The 22,811-nt window shown below is 42.5% G+C and overlaps 1 pseudogene; it reads right to left on the bottom strand.

Moving 5' to 3' along the window:
• Positions 1-22,811, bottom strand: part of LOC149863060 (sucrase-isomaltase, intestinal-like) — a 134,652-nt pseudogene that overhangs the window by 106,219 nt on the left and 5,622 nt on the right.

Here is a 22,811-nt window from a genome sequence, read left to right on the forward strand (position 1 = left end):
CTGGGCTTCCTTGGCTTTGATCTTCCTTGGAACTCAGCACTAGTTCTCTAACATCTGGCTCCTGACCTCAGTTTGTGTGTCAAACTGTGTCTCTTGGATCTTCCTTCTTAGCTCTGGTAACTTGTGCCCTTGCCCTGCTGGCCCCCAGGTTGCCTAATGGCCTACCACAGATCCATCTGCCCATGGCCCAGCCAAACCCTCATAATTACTATAACATGGAAGACTTGTATATAAAATATTATGCCTCCTGTTGTTAAATGTGTGCAAAATAATATTAATGCACTAGTTCAAAAGATATAATATTGAGCCATGTGAATATTACAAGATGTATCTGGAAACATGTCTTCCATTCAGTTAGTAAAGCTTTTTCAAAGCATTTTAAAATACTATACACATAAATTCAGACAACCGACAAATTTCTTCATTGGTTCATGGATCACGTACAAGCAAAATCACAGCCATCAACTGATCTCTGTACAGGTCATCTTATGAGATACTGTGAACTAATAAACCTCTGCCTTTGATCTGAATCACAATTGCCGCCAGTGTAAGAAAAAATGCCTTACCACTGCAAAATTTCCTTTTAACAAGAGATGTAATTTATAATCAATAGGCCTGTGGATGATAAGAACACATGACAAAGCCTAGTGTGGTCTATTTCTCAGTAATTTAACTCTTGCTATGATCCCTTCACCAGTGTTTGACAGAGGAACTTCATGGATGTACCCACACCCAAAATCACTTGTCCTCCCCTTAAGGTAATTAGACAACCCATAATCAAATATGGCTTCCTTCTTTGTTGAAAATCCAATGGGAGCACAAATTCTCCATAACAATTGGATTAGGCATTCACTTTCTTATTCATGTGCGTAAACACATTTTACTGACATGTGAGCTATATTTTACAAAGAGGAAAGAGATATACTATGGCAGCAGCAGGAGACTTTGTTCAAAAAAGTACATGGTCAAAATGGATACTTTATTTTTTAATTAAAAAACTATTTTTTTTCCATTTTAATCATGTTTTTTTAACTATTTATTAAAAAATTGCCCGCAAATCTTACAATTAAAAGCTAAAATAGATAATTTGTAATAGCTTCCTTAATTCCTGCTAGATTTTCAGATTTGACATAAGATATTCTTTTTCTTCTAAAAATGTTCACATTTAAAATGCTCATCTGCACTGAAAAAATTAAGACAGGAGCTCAAACACAAAACTGATAAGCAAATAAGCTATGCTACATTCATGACCAAAAATATCATTTGGCTTTCTTGTAAAAATTCAGAGTAGCAAAGTGGTCCAACAGGATTATATTTCAGTTTCAGGATATGTAGTCATTGAGTTTTTATTCTCCCAAAACTCAGAGTAGAAGAGGTGCACCTATACATTGGACCCATATAGGATCAGCATTGATATTAAGAAAACAAAGAATATCAGCAATTGGCTTTTTTGTCTATGTGGCAGATAAATACTGTGTGCATGTGCACAGCTGCAGCACAGCATGCAGATGGTAAGGAGCACAGCCCAGCAGCATGGAAAGCAGCCAGGTCTAGCTGGTAAGTCTATTGTGGGGGAAGTGGTGAAGGGGGAGGGAAGGGTCATAGCGGGGTAGATCGAGGCCTCCATGGTGAGGGAGGGAGTAGGGCAGGAGCAGGCACTGCACAGCCAGGATGGGGTGGGTCACAGGATGAAGCCATGGCTCATCCAAGGGGTGCAGAAGGGGAAGCAGCTCCCACTGCTGCATGCACCCTGGGAGGGCACGGGGGGCATGTTCCTTTTGATTTGCATGTGGGGCAGGTCAGACTTCTACTGCAGCCTGGTGCCAGGGCTGCACTGGGCTGTTTCTGGTGGGCACTGAGCCAGGCTGCACTCAGGACAGGCAGTGGCACTGCTGGAAGGAGGGGTTGCAGGGGGCTGCAACCACCCCAAAATTCACCATATTCCCACTCCCAGCACTGCCACCACACACCCTGAGTGCAGCCTGGCCCAGCCCCCTGATGGGAAGAGCCCGGCACTGCCCCCAGCCCATCCACAGTGACAGTCCGCCCCACACCATGCACAGATCTGGGGGTACAATGCCCCACCATGCCCTCCCAGGGTTCATGTAGCAGTGAGAGCTGCCTCCCCCTCCCTGTGCCCCTTAGACAATCCATGGCTCTGTCCCATGCCCCACCCTGCCCCTGCCCCTGCCCCAGGCTCAGCCTCAGCTCCACTCTCTCCTTCACTGTGGGGGACTTGATCTGCTCCCCCCATGCCCCTTTATTCCTCCCACCCCTTCCCCCACAACAAGTTTACTAGACAGATGCTACTCTTCATACTGCTCAGCTGCATATCAGAATTGGATCGGTACCAGCCAGTATGGCTCGTTAAAAATCAGCCATCAGTATCGGCCCAAAAATGTCTATCTGTGCACCCCTACAAGGTACATCTGAACTCATGGATGATGACTTTTTACACCGAAAACCTGAATTCAATCTCAGTGGCAGTCCAGCCTGATCCCAGGCATTTTACTGAACTTTAGCTTCTGAGATTGAGCTTGTCTCCTAGCTTGCAACTGTCTTCAATGTATTTGGAAACTAGCCAGCCTGAAAACTCCAGAAGTCCACCAGAAGCAACCGTACAACATTCTGCTATTGACTTACGGTCATCTTGTCACACACTGTACACTGGCCATTCTATCACAACTCTCCATAATTAAAGCTTAGCTAGCACACGAGAGAAGTAATTCACAGATTGATTCCTGAAAGGTCTCCAACTAAAAAATAGGAAGCACCTGTTTGATTCCAGGTGATAAGTAATATATGGACAAGAAAAGACATCTCTAGCAACTTGGGCAGATTGAAGTAAACAGACTTTTACAGGTATACTTTCACATGCTTTTGAAAAATTATCAGGAGCCTAGGTATAGGCCAGAGAGTAGAACTTAAGACTGGCATTTCCTTAAGTATTGGCCAGTGTATAAAAAGTGTTAAATCAGGTTCTTAATGTATTGAAAATCGAACTGTATTGATTTTGGTCAAAATCACTCTGGAAAAGCCAAAAGAGGTTCTTCTCAGGAAACACAAGGAGTCTATAGACTTTCACTGCAGACCACCAGAATAAGATTTAGATGTGGATACAAAATCTTGCGATGTTGTTAAAGGAGGAAGAACTACATGAATCGTCATGGGAACTAACTCCCCAGATATAGGCAGAACAACAAGCCTTCTAATAACACGAGGTGGAGAGGGGTGCAGATACTCCTGGATGTGATAGCTGACAGACTTCTACACTGAAGTCATGAGGCTAACAAGATGTGATGCTATTTTAGACTTGGGGTTTTTTTGTAAGTAATGAGCAGGGATCCTGGTTTTCTCTGATAAAAGAAAATCCCCAATTTTCAAATTTAAAAAAGTAATCCCAAATCCATATTTTCCGTGATTAAAATGAAATATATTTTAGTGGTTTCATTTTCATCACAGAAAATGTGGATCTGGGTTTACTTTTTTTAATCCAAAAATGGGGCTTTTCTTTTATCAGAGAAAACCAGGATCCCTGGTAATGAGGACATTAAAGACAGGCTGGTCAAATAACCTTTGATCAAGTGATCATGAATTGATTCAGTTTAAATTAAATGGAAGGATAAACAGAAATAGGTCTTTAACTAAGGTTTTCAATGTCAAAAGGCCAATCTTTGTGGAATTAAGAAAATCAAGTGGACTGAAGAGTACAGGTCTTGAACACAGAAGAGACTTCAGATTTCTTTAAATCAAAGGACAAAATACTACCTAGAGTCTGCAGCCTAAACAGGGGGATAGAGGAGTTTTTCTGTAGGGAAGAATCCCAGTTCTAAACTAACTGTCACAGAAAGAAAATTAGAAGTAAGTATAGCTGGTACAAGAATGGGAAGATAGCACCTTTATTGAGAATGTGGGAAAAATATCTAGAAAACAAGAGACTCACAGGTCTGATCTCAGCACAATAACCAAGCTTTAGAACAAATTTTGAAGGCAAGAATTATTGAAAACATGGGTAGTGACAAACAGAAAATGTATAAAATGCTACATGGTCTTCTTACCAAAATAGATTATGCCACACTAAATGTGTATTGCTTCTCGATAACAAAACTGATACTCTAAACAAATGGAAATGCAAAAGGTAATAATGGTCCAAAAAAAAAAAAAAGGTGCAACTTAGTCATGAATAAATTTAGGCTGAACATTTAAAGACAATTGTAGCCATCAAAAGGTTAAGATTTGTAGGAACTTTCCATTACAACTGGTGTGGGCAAGAAGTCTGACTTGTTTTAAAATGGAGCCTGATAAATTTATAAAGGGGATTAACTTGAGTACCAATAGCAGGGGAAAGGATGCTATGACCTAAGAGATCCCTTCCATGGTATTTTAATTGCCCATACCACAGCATTTATTTTTTTTTTAAAGAGACAAAGATTTTAGGCACTTGAGACAGAAACTCTTATTACATATACCTGACACAGGTCCACAACCCTAGCTAGCTTAGTCTCCCAGGATGGACTATGTCCTGTGAAGGGTTATGAAACCTTGGCACAGGTGTGTTGGCGGGGAGGGTTGGTATAAGCCTGCAGGAGTCTTCAGCTTTTTGGTGGGGGGTGGGGGTTGGTGTGAGGACAGTTAAAGACTGGAAAAAATTCCTTCACAGTCAGGGTGTCCAGACTGTAGAATAAACTCCCTCCAGAGGTGGTGCTGTCACCTATCCTGGAGATTTTCAAGACAGTCACCTCACTGGGGTCACCTAACCCCAGCTGTCTTTCTGCCTAGAGCACGGGGTCTGGACCTGATGAACTGCAAGGTCCCTTCCAACCCAAATCTATCTATTAATCAAAATAGAGAATTGACAGAATAATCGTTTTTGTGAGGTGGGAATGGGTATGAGCTTTCCTGCAGCTTGGCACGTGGGGGTGGGAGGGCTCCTGCTAAAACTCCAGGAGCAGCCACCCATGGCTATGACTGCACTGACAAGTAGTATGTAATAATTACACGCCATGACAAGATTGGTTAATGGGTGCCAAAATTTCCCTTCATGTAGGAAGAGATGGCACCCCCCACCACCACCACCACACACGGATTAACACCCAGGCCAGCTACTGGATGGGGCTCATTGCTGGCTCTCAGTTGTGGGATGGCAAGGGTGGTGGGTGCATGAGCCTTGGTGGGCTGTGGGGGCTGGGCCCAAATGAATCTAAATCCACCCATGTGGAAAATTATGGCCTCCAAAGTTCCATGCACTAGCATGGTTTGGTTGCAACAGGACTGGCAAGCCCATGCATGGATCATCTGCCCTTGGGGGCAATTATGCCCCCCAACAGAAATGTTCCTTGGGTAGCAGAAGATTTGCTTGTAACACACACTTCTGTCCGACAGGGCAGATGGAGAAACAAACCCCTGCCTTGGCCACCCTCCCGCCCCCCCCCCCCCCATGAGGCTGGTACCAGTGGTACCAGTTTGTCAACCACCCCCAACACCAGCCATGTGGGTCCTGCTTCCCCACCATCGCCATGCCCCTTAATTGCACCCATCCTACAACCCATGCTTACAGCAAGAGGTGCAGTGGGTGCCAGAGGTGTTAAGTTTGCCATTGAGGGGGTGTGCCTTGGCACATTACCATGTGTTAGTGGTCATTTGTGCCTCTCATAATAGTCTTACAGAGAACCCACACATGGTGGACATCTGGTCCCAGTCCCTCCCTCAGGATATACTTCTGCCAGGTTGTTAAATAGGTATTGAAATTTCCCATGGGGGACTTTATAGCCTGTAATGGGAGGCCAAGAGGGTGGTTTTGGGAGACTAAGCCAAAACTCATCTTCTTTTTTTCCCCCCTGAAGAACAATAAGACATTGAAGGTGATGTGATACTGCTATTGTACATTGCAGTCTGTTTTTTTTTAGGTTGTCTGATAAATGATATTTCTTGGTTTATACATACAGGCATACACACACACACACACACACACTTGCATTTGTAAATAAATGGTTATAATTTATACAGTTCCTTTCGTATGTGGTGCATTTCCTTCATAAGCAGTGATGGTAGGTGGTGGAGGGGATGGAGGGATGGCTTAGCCTAGCCCCTTTGGATGGATCATGTCCTGTGAAGAGTTAATGAAACAGCACCTTGGCCCAAACCAGGGAAGGAGAGAGGTTGGTATGGTAAGTTAAGGAAGTAAGTTTATGCCATGGCAAGACTGATTAATGGGGGCCAGAGGTGACAGGACAGCTGACAGGGTCACCATGAAAAACAGCCCAAGTCAGTCAGCTGGGTTTTTTTTTTTAATGTATTTACTTACCTATATTTATTTATTTGTTGGAAGTTATTTATTTATTAAGGTTTTGCATTCATTTATTTCTTATTCATTCATTCATTAGTTGCTTGTTTGTTTGTTTATCTATCCATCTATTTGGACGTTAGTTACTTATTTGGAAACAATTACTTGTTCGGTTTTCTATGTATGCCAAAAGAGCCCTTTTGTATTCTTATACTGTGTTTTTACCTAAATACAGTGGGTTTTGGACTAGTATTAAAGTTTAATATGGTTTTATTCAGCAATTTATATTTTTATATATTTATAATGTATACAGCAAATTTGTAAAATGTAAATAAAAGTTTAAATATATAAAATTCATTCCTGGTGTGGGGTTGTTTTTGTTTTTTCCCCATAAGTGGTTTTGTGCGGGGGCTGGCCTGGGCTGGGCCAGTCTGTGCATGCACCACACAGCACACTGTAAATGCTGTGTACCCCATGTACATCCTGCAGTTTAAACCACTCACCCTTCACCCAGAGGCAGCAGGGACCAGAGACAGCAGAGGTGGTCTGGCACCCCGCAGCAGTGACAGCATGGCTGGTGCACGGCAGGTGCTCTGCTTTTGATGCAGTGATGGACCAAGCTAGACCACTGCAAGATGCCAGGCAGGCTGTGGTGCAGCTCCACACCATGCCACATGCCCTGCCAGCAGGACTAGTGCTAAGTGTGGGGGAGCTATAGCCACCCCAAAATTCCACATAGCCACACGCATCTGGCCTGGTACCCATGCAAACCCGGAGGCTACACAATCATATCACATCACAGGTGCTGCTGGGATCTCCAGCATGGAAACCAGGCCAAGCAGTGCAGGAAGGGGCTGCTGGGAAATGTGGTCCATTAAAAAAGGGAAAACATGGGGGGCAAAGCCTGAGTCCAATTTCACCCCCGCCCCTTAATACCAGTAGTATGGACCCACCCCATGGTGCTGGTGGTCCATACACCACTGACCATCATTTACATTAGCAGTTCCCGATCCCGGGTCATGACCCAAATGAGGTTTGCAGGGGCAATGCCAACAGCACTGCACATAAAAGATGAGCTGTGCTGCATGCAAGGAGCTCTACTGCCCCTGCCCCTACCCCTAGGCTGCCACCACCGCACTCCACTCCCAGGAGCCAGTCACAAAAAAAAAATGGTTGGGAACCACTGAAATACATGGTCCTGTGCCCCCCTCCCCCACACCTCTCCCCCAGCTACAGCACCTACGTTATAAGGAGAGGTGGTGCAGCAGTAGCAGCAGCAAATGGTAAGTTTGCAATGGAGGGGATGTGGCACCTCCTGAGACTTTAATGTTTCAGGGTAACTTTTGGCTTTCCTATTATTACCTTCCAGAAACCCCTCACATGGCAGATGCTGGTTGCCAGACCACCGCCCCCCTCCCCCAGACCTATGCAGCATCCTGGAAAATATTTAGGTAATGACAGAAATATCCCATGAGAGATTTTGTAGCCTTTCATAAATGAGCCTACAAAGTTCACTTCATAAAACTATTGGATACAAAAAATATTAATTCAATATAGAGACGCTGGACTTATGACACGTTACAAGCTGCCTAACATCGGATTCACCAGGTTCCCGCCAAACCTAGCCTTTTACACTTTTCTTTTAGCCCCTTGCTCCCCTCCCCTTATTTTTTACCCTTTGTCTTCCTGATTTCCATATATTTACTTTTTCAGACAGTCTCTTTTCTACTTTGGAAAACTACCACAATACAGTCTCCCTTACTTACCTATGGCTTTTCCCCCTCATTTCCCCACTCCCTTCCCTTCTCTACCATTTGTTTTCCTAAAATTTCATCTATTTACATTCTCACTGACCTCCTCTCATGCTTTTTAATTTCTTTCTTATTCTTTGGAGTCTTAGAACAGCAGAGATTCCATAAGCCTGAAGAAGGGTTATTGCACCTAAAAGACTGCAAAGCACTTTTTTCCAACTACTCAGTTGGCCTAATAAAAGATATCACATCTACTCAAAGAACCTTGCCTGCCTATGTTTTTAATATTGAATTTTTATTATGCAATTTGTAAAGGTTGTAGAATAGGTGCATGGGTGTTGTTTTAAGGGCACAGGCCTTTTCTAAAAAAACCCCATATTTTCATTCTTATTTATATTTTTTATTTTTAAAGGGATAATTGTTTTCTTAACAATATTTATTTAAGAGCTGTTACTTATTTTGTTTTGCACTGTGCTTTAAATTGTATTTTTTTTTACCGTGATAATCATGGTTAAAGTTAAAATATAAATTTAAAATAAAAATGTGACATGTTTCCATACAAAGGCAGAATGGCATGGGAGTTCATCTGGTTTGCAGGTGCTGGAGGGGATGCACACGGCTTGGCACAGGTTGCCTAGACCCTCATGGTGATGAGAGGTGTGAGTACTGAGAGGTGGCTGGGGGGCTGCAAGATTTGGAGTGCCTATATGGGTGGTGGGGAAAGCTGAGGAGCAGGGATATAGTGTGATGGAGGGGGAATGCACGGTACTGGGATGGGGGATTCATGTTCTGAGTGTGCAATAGGGGCATATAGAAAAAATGGCTGGCCCGGGACAATGACTGTTGACATGGACAGACGTAGCGTGGGGATACAACATGCCTGGAGTGCCCCCCTGCAGCTTGCCCCCATGGTCCACAGATTACTGGTTTGATGGCACTCCCTGCTGTAATCAAGTAGTTAAGACAGCAGCAGGGTGGATTGGTATGCACCTTCCCCTGCTGGAATTTACTGGGGATTATGCACCAGGCTTAATTCATTATAAAGGCTATTATGTGCAAACACTGATGCAACTTTCTAAAAGAAGCCATTTTAAACTTAATTATCCTACTTAATTTAATGAGGACTAAACCCCATCACAAGGTCCCCATAAACATTTTAACAACTGGTGCTGCAAACACTTATAGACTTTCTTAAATTTAAGATCTTGACTATTTATGTGAGAAAATTATAGATCTGATTAAGTGCCTGTAGGATCAGGGCTTTACTTTTCATCTCTTTGTTCTTTGCCTAAAGCACTTGTATTAAATTTAAAGAATAAATCATGCCAATAGTGACATAAGAATAAACAAACAAACAAACCACAGCATTTATCATTTAGAGCAATATTAATTTTAATCTAATGTTGCAGTAGCATAAATTTTCAGATTACAAATCCTCAACTTGTGTTAAATCAATAATAATAAAGAAAGTAAAAGCATGTATTTAGGTTTTAAATGGCCTTATTTTACCATGATATTTAGTGGCATAAAATTTTCCTCTTACTCACTTTGTACATAATCCTGAACAACTTTGCTTTTTAGAAATTGGTTTCTTTCCAGACTATCTGAAGCACAGTATAATTGTAAGTAAAATTTGGGAAATATATCATTATCTCTCATTATTTGCATTGAAGTACATTAACATGATATTATCAGAAACTAGCTTCACTAAGAGCAAGACCACTGAATCCACAAAATATTTTAGGCACTTTAAGATAAAAATGTAGATGATCACAACCCTACTGCAGATTTCAATTAACCCCAAAAGCAATTTCCACCAGTATATTTCATAGGTTCCTAAAGGTCTGCTGTGAGGCAAATTCAGAATTGCTGAAAGTCTGACTAAGTAGGCTAATTAGGGATAGGTAAAGACATTACACATAAACCAGTATACTATATTTCATGGTGTATAAGTCAAAGTTAGAAGCCAAAATATTTACCCTTAAATTTCCACCCCAATTTATACACCATATCAATACTTTGAAACAATAGTTTTTTTCATTTCAAAGTTCATTCATCATGGTATGAAGCACGAGGTGCAGTTGCACTAGTTACATGAAACTTCTGATATAAACTGAAACTGAAACTTCCCATGCTGAGGATACAAACGATGATCAAATTAATCGCTTGGATGATTGGATGGAACTGTTTGGGGCCAACAGTTATGATGAAAGCAACTGAGGGAATTTGGGAAATTGCTCATTGTATGTAACGCATGACTTGTGGTAGTTAGCATGACCATCATCAGAAACAAAATCACAGCAGCGAATGTTCGTTAGTCCTGAATTTTTCCAGCTACAAGAGGATACTTCCCAAACACAGAATTTTTATTTTTTTATCACATACCATACATGGAATTTGAGGGAAAGGATGGCTGGTCTTGTTCAGGGCCCTGAGAATAGTGAGGGCATCACATGGCTTGGTGGAGACTTGGGGTTCTGGGATGTCGCATAGTTTGGGAGTTGATGCTTTGGGTAGTAAGCTAGGCACTAGGGTTGCGTTCACTGTTGATGGCTCCCCCCCGCCTATGATTAACCAGAAGTGTGAAGACTCCTAGTCATACCCTGCTCACCAGCTCCCTAGTGGCAAATCACAGTTGTGCGGGTCACAGTTGTACCATAAACTTTAATGCGTAACTGCTCAAATCTTGTTCTAACATTAACACAGCTTAAAAATCCATAGCACGTAATAGAGTCTAAGGGTAAAGACAGCACCATGCTAGCATAACCAATAGCTTGGCAGTTCTAGCAGGCACACATATTATGCTAGATGTGGATTAACATCATATCAAGCAAGAAAGACCTGAACCTCAGTCTCTTATATCCTAAATAACTGTTGTAACTACCAGGTAAAAGTATGCCAGGAGAAGGCTGAGAATCCAAAGTAATGGGAGATGGGAATTCAAAATTCAGGGAAGCATTTCTTGCTGGCTTTTGTAAGTGGCTTCCCATTTGGCATGCTGTCCTCTCTTCCCCGTGGCATAGGTGACTCACTCCATGCTGTGAAAGACACTTGAAAATTAAATGCTGCAATGCAAAACATTGCAACATGCGGGCACTTTCTGGTCCAGAGGCACTAATCCATCTGTCCTAACAAATGCTAGAGCTAGAGAAAGTGTTGGCAAGAGGAAATTTCAACTCAAAACAGAAAAAAGCGATAAGTTTTCCATTTTCCAAGCAGCTCCCAGTAATACCCTTAGAATATTTTTAGCAGTCACTGTAGCGACTCAGCAATGTTCTGATAGACAGAGTTGATTCCACATAAGAGACTTGTAAGCCATAATTGCGTCATTATATGAAACATGGTGTTTGAAAGAAATAATTTTATCTGCCAATGTAAAATGTATACAGATTGAAGCTGTGAGATCCTTTATGCCTAACACAGAAGAAGGAGAAGAGTGGTCTCTTATGTCAGAGGGAATAATGGAAACTTTATTTAATGTAATACATGAACAGGCTATTCACAACATGTTCCATATCAGTAAACATGAGAGATACCAAATCCAATAATTAAGTGAGAGAAAGAAAAGGTCACAGCTTAATCCTAGGTAATCACAGGTTAAAAGAAAACAAAAAAAGTATTTATGAAGGTTAATGCCATACAAGGGATTCTGAACACTGAACTCAATAGCTTCACTAAAAAGAAACAGCTTATCAGTTTGCATACTTTCAACTACAACATTGCCACCTTACAACGCAAGCAGATAAATACATACCGATGAGAAATGATGGTTTTTAAGCGTTTCCCTCTTAAAGGATGTCATTGTAATGGGACATGTAAAACTGAACATCAACTTTGACTGGCCTCAACCATTCATTTTGTTACTACTTTGTAGGCCTTGTGTAACTTCACTTTAGTCTTCTGCAGCAGTAACGTGACTAATACAATTTCCTTCAAGCATCTTTCTCCACATTTCACAGCCCTACCTGTAAAAGCTGGCATTTTCCTCCCTCTTTGGTGCAGTGTTATGCATTTACTAGGGCTGTGCAAAATTTCACAGGCAGTTTTGTTTCAATGCTGTTTTGACTTGTTTCGAGCTTGGAACAACAAAATCAAAACGAAATGAGGGCAGTCTCAACATTTTGAAAGTTTGGAAACTTTTCAAGTTTCAAAGCTGAAACAGGGCTTGCCTGCAGGGAAACAAAATGTAAGGAGAGGCAGAAGGAAGAGTGAGGAAGGACTGCTCTCATATTGACTGTGTAGCTGGCCAGTGACTGTGATCCTTCTCTGAGGTCCCTTCCAATCCCAGTGCTCTGGGGAAGAGATGGAAATACAGCCTAAAAAGAAGCATTGTTTGAACTGGGCTGCTTTCTGCCTTGGGGTCAGTTACTGAGCTGTGTCTTCCAGAAGCTCATTAGCGTTAGACAACAAAGGCTACTATTCACTTTCTACTTGCTAGCCTAACAAGTGGGATTTAGCAATACCTTTTGCTTTTTTCCTATACTCTATTTTATTATTATATTCGTTGATTGATTCCTTTCAATATATTCCTCCCCCCAAACCCTCTTTTTGTTTAATCTATTTTGATTATTTTCAAATCTGTGCTCTCTCTCACAGTGTGCATTCCATTCACTGTTCAGGGAAGCACAGCATAATTATATTGCATATTATAATATAGAATTCACATAGAAAAAACATATATACTTTTTTTATTTACTACATAAATGCATACATTACATAAATACACTTAATACATTTATCTTAATATCTCCATAAGTTGCATAAATCAGATAGATAACATTACAGAAGAGACAGATTTTCCAGCACAAGACACAAAGCAAAGACAAGACACTATGAAACACACCATGAAGCATGCTGGAAAGGCAACTAGCAAGCCTTCTGGGAGGGGCAGAAGAGGGGGTAGAGGGAGAGCTGTAAGTTCCCCCCCTAAAAACCAAGATGCAGCCTCTTTGCTACAGCAAGCAGGCATGAGGTTTCCACTAGTACAAGCAGCAAGGAGAGGGGAGCAGTGCCAGTGGCACTGCCTGTGCCTGAGTCTGCATCCCCTCCAAGAGCACCAGCCACAACCCCCACCATCACCACCATGACAACAAGCAGCAGCACAAGCATGACAGTCTCCTCCACCCCCATTTCACTTCCCATACTGAGCGCTCCAGTGCCAGAGGAAGAGATGGAGTGGAGCATCAAGCTTCAAGCATCAAGGAGGGGCAAGATGCTGCAGGACAAATAAGCAGAGCTGAACATCTCACAGCATAAAATCAGACAGGATATGGAGACTCAGTGGAACTACACATACCTGATGCTCAAGAGGCCAGTGGAGCAACTGAAGGCATCCATGAGATGGCCTTGCTCAGGGAGATTGGGATCAGTGACACCCTTAACAGAGCTTAGTGGCATATCATCTCCCAGATCTTGGTGGTCCTCAAGCCCTTCCTTGAGGCCACCGAGATCCTCAGCACTGGCAAGGCCCTCCTTAGCCAGGTGATCCCTGTAGCGAGGGAACTTCACAGCCAAATGGAGAGCTTCCAAGGGATCAATGTCCCTGGCTGGGGCAAGCCACTGTCACCAGATGTGCAGGCACTGGTGAGGCAGATGAAAGAGGGGATCAGGAAATGACTTGATCCCTTGCAGCCCAGTACTGTCCATGTGCTGGCCTCCACATGTGACCCAAGGGTGAAGGGCAGAATATGCAGCAACCAAAGCTTGAAATCAGTGACAGAGGTGCTGATGAAGACAGTCAGGGAGGCAGAATGGCAGAGGTGGGGGGACATGGAAGAGGGGGTTCCACTGTCCCACACCACCGGGCCCTCCACCAGCCAGTCTCCTCCTTCACCATAGGTGCTACTAATGTGAGCCAAGGGCATGCCTTCCATGGTGGAGTCCAGAGGCATGAGACTCCATCAGGCAGGTAGCTCTCAGGCCTTGGTGGCTTCCTATCTTGCCGAGGATGTGGAGCCACTGCTGTATGACCACTTGGCCTACTGGACAAGCTACAGCCAGATTTGGCTGGATCATGGTTTCATAGTTTCTAGTCCAACCCCCCACCAAGGCAGGAAAGAATACTGGTGTCAAATGACCCCAGCAAGATGTGCATCTAACCTTCTCTTAAACACCCTGACCATGAAGTAGCACCTCCTGATATCTAACCTAAACCTACCCTCTGCCAGCTTGTGACCATTATTCCTGGTCACTCCTGGTGGTGCTCGGGGGAACAGCGACTCCCCCAATCCCTGCTGATCCCCCCTGACTAGTTTATAATAGATCCTACCACCTGTCCTATCCAATGACAATTGTTGAAAGGGAGAGAGGGTTTAGCATTCCTAGTGATGTAGTGACACCCCACCACATCTATTTCCTGGAGAGGAAATAGTGACCCCGGGAGACCCCCGAGGGGGTTACAATCTGGGCGGGTATTGCCGCTGGTCCCAGCCGGAGTAAAGCATTCCCCACGCTAGAGCAAGGGAAAGGGTAGCAAGGGGACAGGGCGTTGCCACGTCAGGAGGTGGCTCTTCATTTTTGTGTTTTGTTAACGTGCTTTGTTTAGTTGCCCCATGCAAAGGGGACAGTGGAAAGTGCAGGGGTATCCCCGAGGAATGGGGTCAAGGAGGAGCCTCAGAAGGATTTTTTTGCATTTCCCCAAAAGAAGGGGTGAAGGCAAAGAAGCCCAAGGGGGGCAGGCCCACATGGGTAAACTTGGCCATAGGCGACGAGCATCCAGACATCAAGCCGTGAGGTGCAATCCCGCCAGAGGGGATGAGGCTGACGGAAGGACAACTTACCTGAAGGGGCGTGAGGCCAGGATGTAGGGGTGGTGAAGCCTTGTGAATGACCACGGGGCGAACCACGGGCCACCAAGCACACCCAATGACCAATCCAGTCTACTGAGGACCAACAAGTTGTGGCAGGAAAGAATGGGGGAGGTGACTCGAGGGGGAGACACCTGCTCGGTCAATGACATGAGTACATAAGATGCCTTACGTTTACCACAAGGGCAAAGGTCGTATGAGAATGACTATTCGAAGCCCGGTGGCCACAATATGCCCACCTCTGCTACTTACTTGTTATGGTATAGTCAGCATACCAGTTCCCTCTGCCTCAGTTTCTTCATCTATGAATCGTCTCAAGAGGCATAACACACAAAGGGCACCTCTACAAGAGATGCTATGGCACAGTAACAATGAGCTACTGAGCCATAGGTCATTGATACAGCAATGTAGTGTCTCCAGGCACAAGGCATGATGGCAATGCTACTGTGCATAGCATCTAAAAATAACCATTTGGGGACAGCACTGCGCAGTAATGCCAGTTACTGCACAGTCATTTAGTATTTGGTTAAGCAAATACTAAATGACTTAGCAGTAACAACTGCAAAGTCCCCTGCTCATGCAGATGTGGCCAAAGAGATTTAAAAGAACTAAATATTATTGTTCAACATCTTCACAAAGGTTTCTAAACGTTAAGGCTAAAACTGCACTGTTAAGTCAGGATAGTGTTTTTCAAAAGATACTGGATCGCCTTTAATTTCTCTTAAGTAATGCAGAATTTGAATAGACTTAGGGAAGGTGAACAAGTTTGAGCGCAGGTGTATGGAGACAGTTCTCTGAGGAAAGAATGACAAGATTCAAGGAGCTAGATTCTAGGTTGGGTTTGACGTTACCCTGTGTAGCTCACAAGGATGGGAATTCAAAGGTGGCTATTATATCCCCCAATCCTGCAACTATCAAGCCAGCTACCAAAACTTAAGTAAAAAGAGCCAATTCAAGTGTAAAGGAATCTAGTCACAACTACATGAAGTTCAATTTGGATAAATCGGGTACGTGAAGACATACTCTTCGCCAGAGACACAACAGGAAAGAAATGACACCATAGACACTGTGGTTACTTTACTGGCAATCCGGAGATTTTGCCTAGACAAAGCATAACATGGCTGAGAATCTAGACCTGTAACTCTTCAGTTTGGAGAAAGTATGAAGAAGAGGGTTTGTTTTGAGGCTATACAATGTTACAAATGGGGATGAGGAGGAAAAAGTTAATCCAGTGCTCCTATGTATCCTTCCTCACAATATAAGACTAAGCCAATAGTCAAAAGGCAGGGAAGTGAGACATGTAAAACTAATAAAAGGAATCCTTTTACATCAAGCACACAATTAACTTGTACAATTTATTTCCCCAACATATCACTGAGGCTAAAAGCTTAGTAGGATTTTAAAAAAAGATTAGATGTTTATATGGGTTTCAAAACTACTTCTTGCCTCTTTGCCCCTACAGTCCTTTGCTCTAGGTTTATATGAATAACTTCGGCAACCACAGTTAACATCCTAAGGAATATATATGGGGACCATTCTACTTCAGCACAAAAAACAGGAGTTAGAAAGAAGCCTGTCTTTTGTTCAGGTTTTTCTATATTTATTCAATAACATCTTGCCTTTCGGGGGCCTTGGGAGGTTCACACGCCCTTCACTGAGGGGACTGAATCCAAAAAAGGGAGAAAGGAGATTGGGTACTTGCCAGATGTGTGTGCATGCATACAGGCTATCAGATTTACCCAAAGAACCTTGTCTGTCTATGTCCTTAGACCAACATGACTACAACCCACACTCATGCATGCAGGTGCACACGTGCTCATAAGCATGCGCGCGCGCGCGCACACAAACACACACACACTTAAATTTGTGAGGATGTATGTTAAACCTAGGGTTGTATGGTCCCAACTAGGTCTTATAAAAGCTGGCAGAAAATGGTTCTCTTGAACTTTTTAAGATATGAAAAAACTCCTTGTCAACTTTAAGTAAAACCCAAGATTTTCAGAAACAGAGATGTGCTTCCTCAGATAACCTAATAGGGCATTTGTTCAAGGTGATGTAGAAGTAGATTCAATCTCTACTCCAAAAGAGGCAGGATAGGGAGTTGGAGTCAAGGTTCCCCTTGTAAGTGCCCTAGCCACTTAGTTATTGACTGTTTTAAGCTAAAAATCAGTCTCTCCTTCATGGGCTGCACATTCTACCCCCAAGCTAAAATACTTAACCCAGGGGGGGTGTTGCTTGAAAACTCCTAACTGGCTGTAGACTATCTTCACTGCACTGTTCAGCAGAAGATCCACTATGCTGTGGTTACACTAGTCACTAATACCTGGCAGCAAAATCATATCACCTAGCTCTTCATTGCCTGAACTACCCTTTTAGTTTCTCAGTTATTGAATCTAATTTGAAATTGCTCTCATGGTTTTCAGACTCTTCACAAACTCACTTTATCATACCTTAATTGGTAACCCAACTTCTTCTATACATCCCACATCTTCTTTTTCCTGTTTCCATTCTCTACGAAAATCTCCAGTTATCTCCAGTTTTACCTATGCCTTCTTATTGATCTGGAAACACCATTTCCCTTTACTAAAGACTAAGTAATGACAACTCTGAGCAACTCATCTGAAAACAGTTTCATTAGAAAGCTTCTTAAATGTTACTGAAAACTTCAACAGTGTTGGCTTCCATATAAAAGAAAAAATAAAAAGGCATTTTTCCGAAAAAGCTTCTAAATCAAAGCTGCTAAACAATATTGTGTCCAAATATGCAATTTCTGATCAAATCAGAAGTCTTGATCCAGGAAGGGGGTTTGGAAGGTGCATCTAGCCACTGGCCTGAAATCTTGAACACCCTGGTTCAAATACCTCCTCTTCCTTGATCAGAGCAGAGTTTCCATCCCAGATAACTCTGAATAAAACAAAGCATCAACCTGAACCTAGATCTCTTACATCCCAGGACAGTGCCCTAAATTCCATACTGAGTGCAAGAGACCTGTCCACTTCGTGAAAGTATCATTGCCTCAAAATCAATCAATCAATCAATCAAAGATTCATTGTCTAGTTGCATTGGGCATACTACAGCTAAGTACTATAGAAAAAAAAAAGAATGGATAGTTTCTATCTTGTTATCACTAGCTGTAAGGCTATTTTAAAAGGTTATTATTAATATCATTAGACCCTAAAATTCCTGTAGCTTTGCAGAAGTCCAAGGATTACCCAACTTAATTATGCCAATCTAAGGATTAAGATTTGAATTTATCTTTCACATCCTTTCCAGATATCCAATTCATTTTATTTCTACTTGAAAAGGGCAGTTAATATTAAACTAGCCTTCCTAAAAGACTCAGAGTAAACAAGTGCTGCATGCATATATAATTTACTACAGGATGAACACACTGCTAAGAGTAGGAAAATTGGATCAAAGGTAATAATTAAAGATTAAAGTGTTCTACATGACTACTCCTATATTGCACCCTGGTTCTTGAGGGAGTTCAGAAACCAGCTTGTTCCCAGTGAATGGGCAGGGAACTGGGGAAGGACACTATGACTTGAACTGGCATTAATGTATCTTTACTGTCAGGATATTATTGAATCATATACAGGTTTCCTTCTTTTTATGCTATACATGTGTTCCTGAAAACTGGCACATAACTCGAACTTGCATAAAGGAACCCCACTTTGCAATGTAACAAATAGGGATACGTTCCAAGGTCTTGACTGTACTGACCCCCAGACCCAATACTACCATTTTACAAGACAATGTTGGTACTCACCAACAGCAGACAGTACACACAAGCACAGGGCACTATCATAATGGTGATCACAACTACAGAAACACGTGTCGCAGACAATGAGCGAGGAGCAGATCCACACAGGAGACTATATTTTGGAGTGCGTCATTCCTACAATGCACTGCAAAGCACCACCACCACACCACTCGAGTAAGAGTGAATTGACCTTGCATATAACACGTTTTTTATATAAAATGGATCGTTGCATAAGAGTGAATTTGCACATACAGAAACAGCATAAAGCAAGGGAAACCTGTATCATGAAACAAAACAAAAACTTGTGGCATGACAGGATTAGCAATGGTTAACTTTGGAATCAGTCTGGGAAGTCTCTCAGTGGACCAAGAAACTGAGAGCAAGTTTAATCACATTTATTTTTCCGAATGGCAGAAATTAACTATCACATAGAATAGCTTTGCTGGCTGGCTTTGGCAGTTATTTAAAAAGCAAAACAAAAATAATAAATTGTGTGTCACTCATCAGCCTTCGATGGAAGAGAACATATAATATACAGAGAAATAAAACTAAAAATCATGTTCTGAAAAGGGAAAGACTGAAAAAGACACTTTTCACTGGTAAAGTGAACTATATAATAGCAATGTTTTTAACCAACCAGATTTTTCCTGAAATTGTTCTCAGTCAAACAAATGAAGAATAAGAACAATATATAGACAGATATTTAACTTAAAATTTGATATCGAAGGTAAGAGTAGAGAAGCATATTCTATTTAAAAGTCATATGCAGTTGGATAACATTAAGAGTTAATCAAACTTAAATATAATTGATTCTAAATTTTGATAAGTGACAGTTAAGTGACAAGGAATCAGTGGATTGAGTATAGTACAACTGCTTTTTAGCATGTCAAGTTATGAGTATAATTTTCTAGAATATTGACCATTGGCTCCCAGTGCAAATGGGAATCCATTCACATAAATATCAAGATACTCATTTTAGTTTCAGTAGGAACAGGAGTTTAGTCACTGCTAGGGAGCTTTAAAAAATTCTACCTGAGAGCTCCTACTGTGGCTACACTTCTAGAAAATTACAAGTCTGAGCTTTCCTAGTGCAGACAAATTGATATTTTGGAGTCCTAATTTGAAGTTTCATAGCACACAGCTATTTTAAAATTAATCTTATATACTTTTCCCAGACCTTTGATGGCACTTGATCTGAAATACAGTTGATTCTCTCCGATATGTTTACCACTGGGCACTCTGGAGAACAGTCTGTTGAGAAAAATACATCAACAGATTATTATTAACATTCAAATTATAGAAATTATATACATTTGTAAATGATGTAACATATTTGAAGGTATGATTCTCTATCAGCTTGAAATTTATGTAATCATTTATCTAGAAACAAAATGGATTTTGCCATTCTATTATAGTAGTATTCGAGAACTGTTTTTTTAATTACATAAAACTACTGCAGGCACAAGACAGCACAAAATCATTACCAATTTTTCCTAATTATGTTCACCTTTTTTTTTTTTTAATGTTACAGGTAAAAATGAGGATATACAACATGAAAAAAATTCTAAAAGCAATCCTGCAACTCATACTGCACATTGCTTCATATAAAAGTATTTCTAAAATTAAAAACTGGAAGAACTACCTGTGTGCACTTGCTAACTAGGTCCATTCTCAGACAGGGTAAATTCCTTGGGCATTAAAAAAAGTCCACAATATTTTTAGGAATAGATTTGTGGGGGTCTAGTCATCAGCAGTCTTCAGGTGTCCAAGGTCTCAAAGAGGTGTTGTAAATGAGCTTTAGAATCAGAACTGAGACGCTTACAAATCCTACCCCAGTTTCAACATTGCATGCAAGTGTAATAAATATATACAGGAGATCTATGATGTTACATCAAATTAATCTTCATGTTTGGAACCAAACACTGACAAAAACAGACACAAACGTTTGTGTGGGTGAGCAATTGTGCTACCAATACCCTAAATGATTCACATTGTTAGCATTTATCATATTCTTTATAAACATTAGCATTTATACACACAACTTAGATTTATGGTTACCCAACCTATACATACAAAGGACATGTAAAAGCTGACCATAAAGAATGGTCAAATGAGGCTAACTTGGCATGTAATTCCCTCCAATAGCCTACATTTAAACCAAATAGTTTCTGATTTACTGACCCACTTAAAAAATACTTTAGGGTCTATAACTATGACTACTTTTACCACACTTTCCCACCCAAAAATATAGTAGTTGCTTTAAAAGTTATTTAGTTACATATTACAGTTTAAAAGTAATTTCTAAATGGTGTGATAAATTAGAATAGAAAAGACAATGGCACATGCATAAAAGGACAGAACTGAATTTAAACATATAATGTGATATCAATGCTTGACCAATACAGCTACTGAATAAGTCAGTCAAATTTTTTGAAGTTTATTCATTCCTATACACCAGTGCTTCTCAACCAGAGTGCCATGGCACTGTGCAGGTGTCTTGAGATCCTTTTCAGGGTGCCACACACTGTTAGATTTACAAATTTGATTCACAAGATAAATTTGGAGATATCAAATAAAAATCTGTAGTTATGGTCTGAGTTCTTTGAAACAGAAAAATTTACCTATTATTTTTCTCTAGGCAGAAAAAGAGTGAAAACTAAGACCCAAGGCATTTTCTGAGGGGTGTGTCAAGCCTTTCCAGGGTGCTTAAGAACTAGGGCTGTGCAAGGCTTCAGTAGCTGAATCAATTTTGAGGAGATTCGGCCTGATTTGGGGACCAAATCTCCATCAAATCAGGAGATCAATTAAAAGCTCTGAATCAGTTAGAAGCATCCAAATCAATTTGGAAAAGCTTCAGAAAAGATTTGGCCACTTCAGAGATTTGGCCATAGATTAAACAGGCAGCCGACAAAGTTGCCTCCAGCTGGTAAGTCTGTTGGGGTTAGGGGAGGGGGGAAGCAAGAGGCTTGGAGGAGGGAGGGAGGGATTGGGGCTGGGACAAGCTGCCCAGCCAGAGCGGTGGGGTCTGGGATACAGGTGTGGCAGTGCTGGGAGTGGGGGCTCTGCCCTGCTGCTACTTGTCATGCCTGTATCCTGCCTCCCCTAGCATCCCAGCTGGGTGGGATGTGGGCATGACTCACTCCAGGAGGAAGGGGGGAAATGGCAGCAGGTCATAGCCCCCATTCCCAGTGCTGCTTCACCTGCATCTCATGTCCATCCCCCCCATGCCAGCTGGCAATTGGCAGCAGGGCAGAGCCCCCAGCCCTAGCACTGATATGGGTACAGCAGCACTGGGAACAGGGGTTATGCCCTGTTGCTGCCCAGAGTGAACCACACCTTCATTGCACCCTCCCCCCAACCCCTGCCAGCTGGACAAGCAGCAGCAGGGCATAATCCGCACAGCTCCCTGCTCTGGGGCAGAAGCTAGCACAGCTGGAGGAGCCATGGGAGAGGCCCCCATGACAGCCCTGCCCGGTCCAATCCCCTGCCCAGCCCATCCTCCCAACACTTAAAAAACAGCCCCTTACTCACTGGCTCTAGCGGTGGCAATTGGGGCCTCTAGGTACTCATGGCAGAGCCCCCGTGCAGCACAGGGCAGTGGGGGGCAGCAAGGATCACCCCCCACCCCCTGCTTGGCACCCATGCAGCAGCTGTACCAGGGTGCAGGTGCAGTGCAGCTCAGCAGAGTGCCACACACTGTCTGGGAGCTGGGGCAGCTCCACCTGTCAGCAAGAGTCTGGCACTGCTCGGCCCCAGTGGTCCCATCTCCCAGGCAGTGCATGGCACCCTTCTGAGCCACATTGCACCCGCACCATGGGGTAGTTGCCATGCCGGTGCAAGGTGGGGGAAGGCAAACCCTGTCGTCCCCCACTGCCCCACATTGTGCGGCGGGGGGGAGGGCTCTACCATGAGTGTCCGGAGGCCCCAATTGCCACTGCTGCAGCTGGTGAATGTGAGCTAGGTTTTTTGGGTTTTTGCTTTTTTTTTTTTTTTTTTTTTTTTAAAGTGCCAGGACTAATCTGGGGCTGGGTGGGGGATGGGGCAAGGCAGGGCAGCCATGGAAGTTTCTTCTGCACCTCTCCCCACCCAGGGAGAGGCAGACACAGCCAGAGGAGCTGCAGAAGAACCTGTAGCCACCCAGCTGTGCCTGCCTCTCCCCAGCTGATCCAAATCACTCTAAATCAGTGCCGAATTTTCTGAAGCCAATT

This window comes from Crocodylus siamensis, chromosome 6, assembly GCF_052110815.1.
Source record: "Crocodylus siamensis isolate JL-2025a chromosome 6, ASM5211081v1, whole genome shotgun sequence".
NCBI classification, from domain to species: Eukaryota; Metazoa; Chordata; order Crocodylia; family Crocodylidae; genus Crocodylus; species Crocodylus siamensis.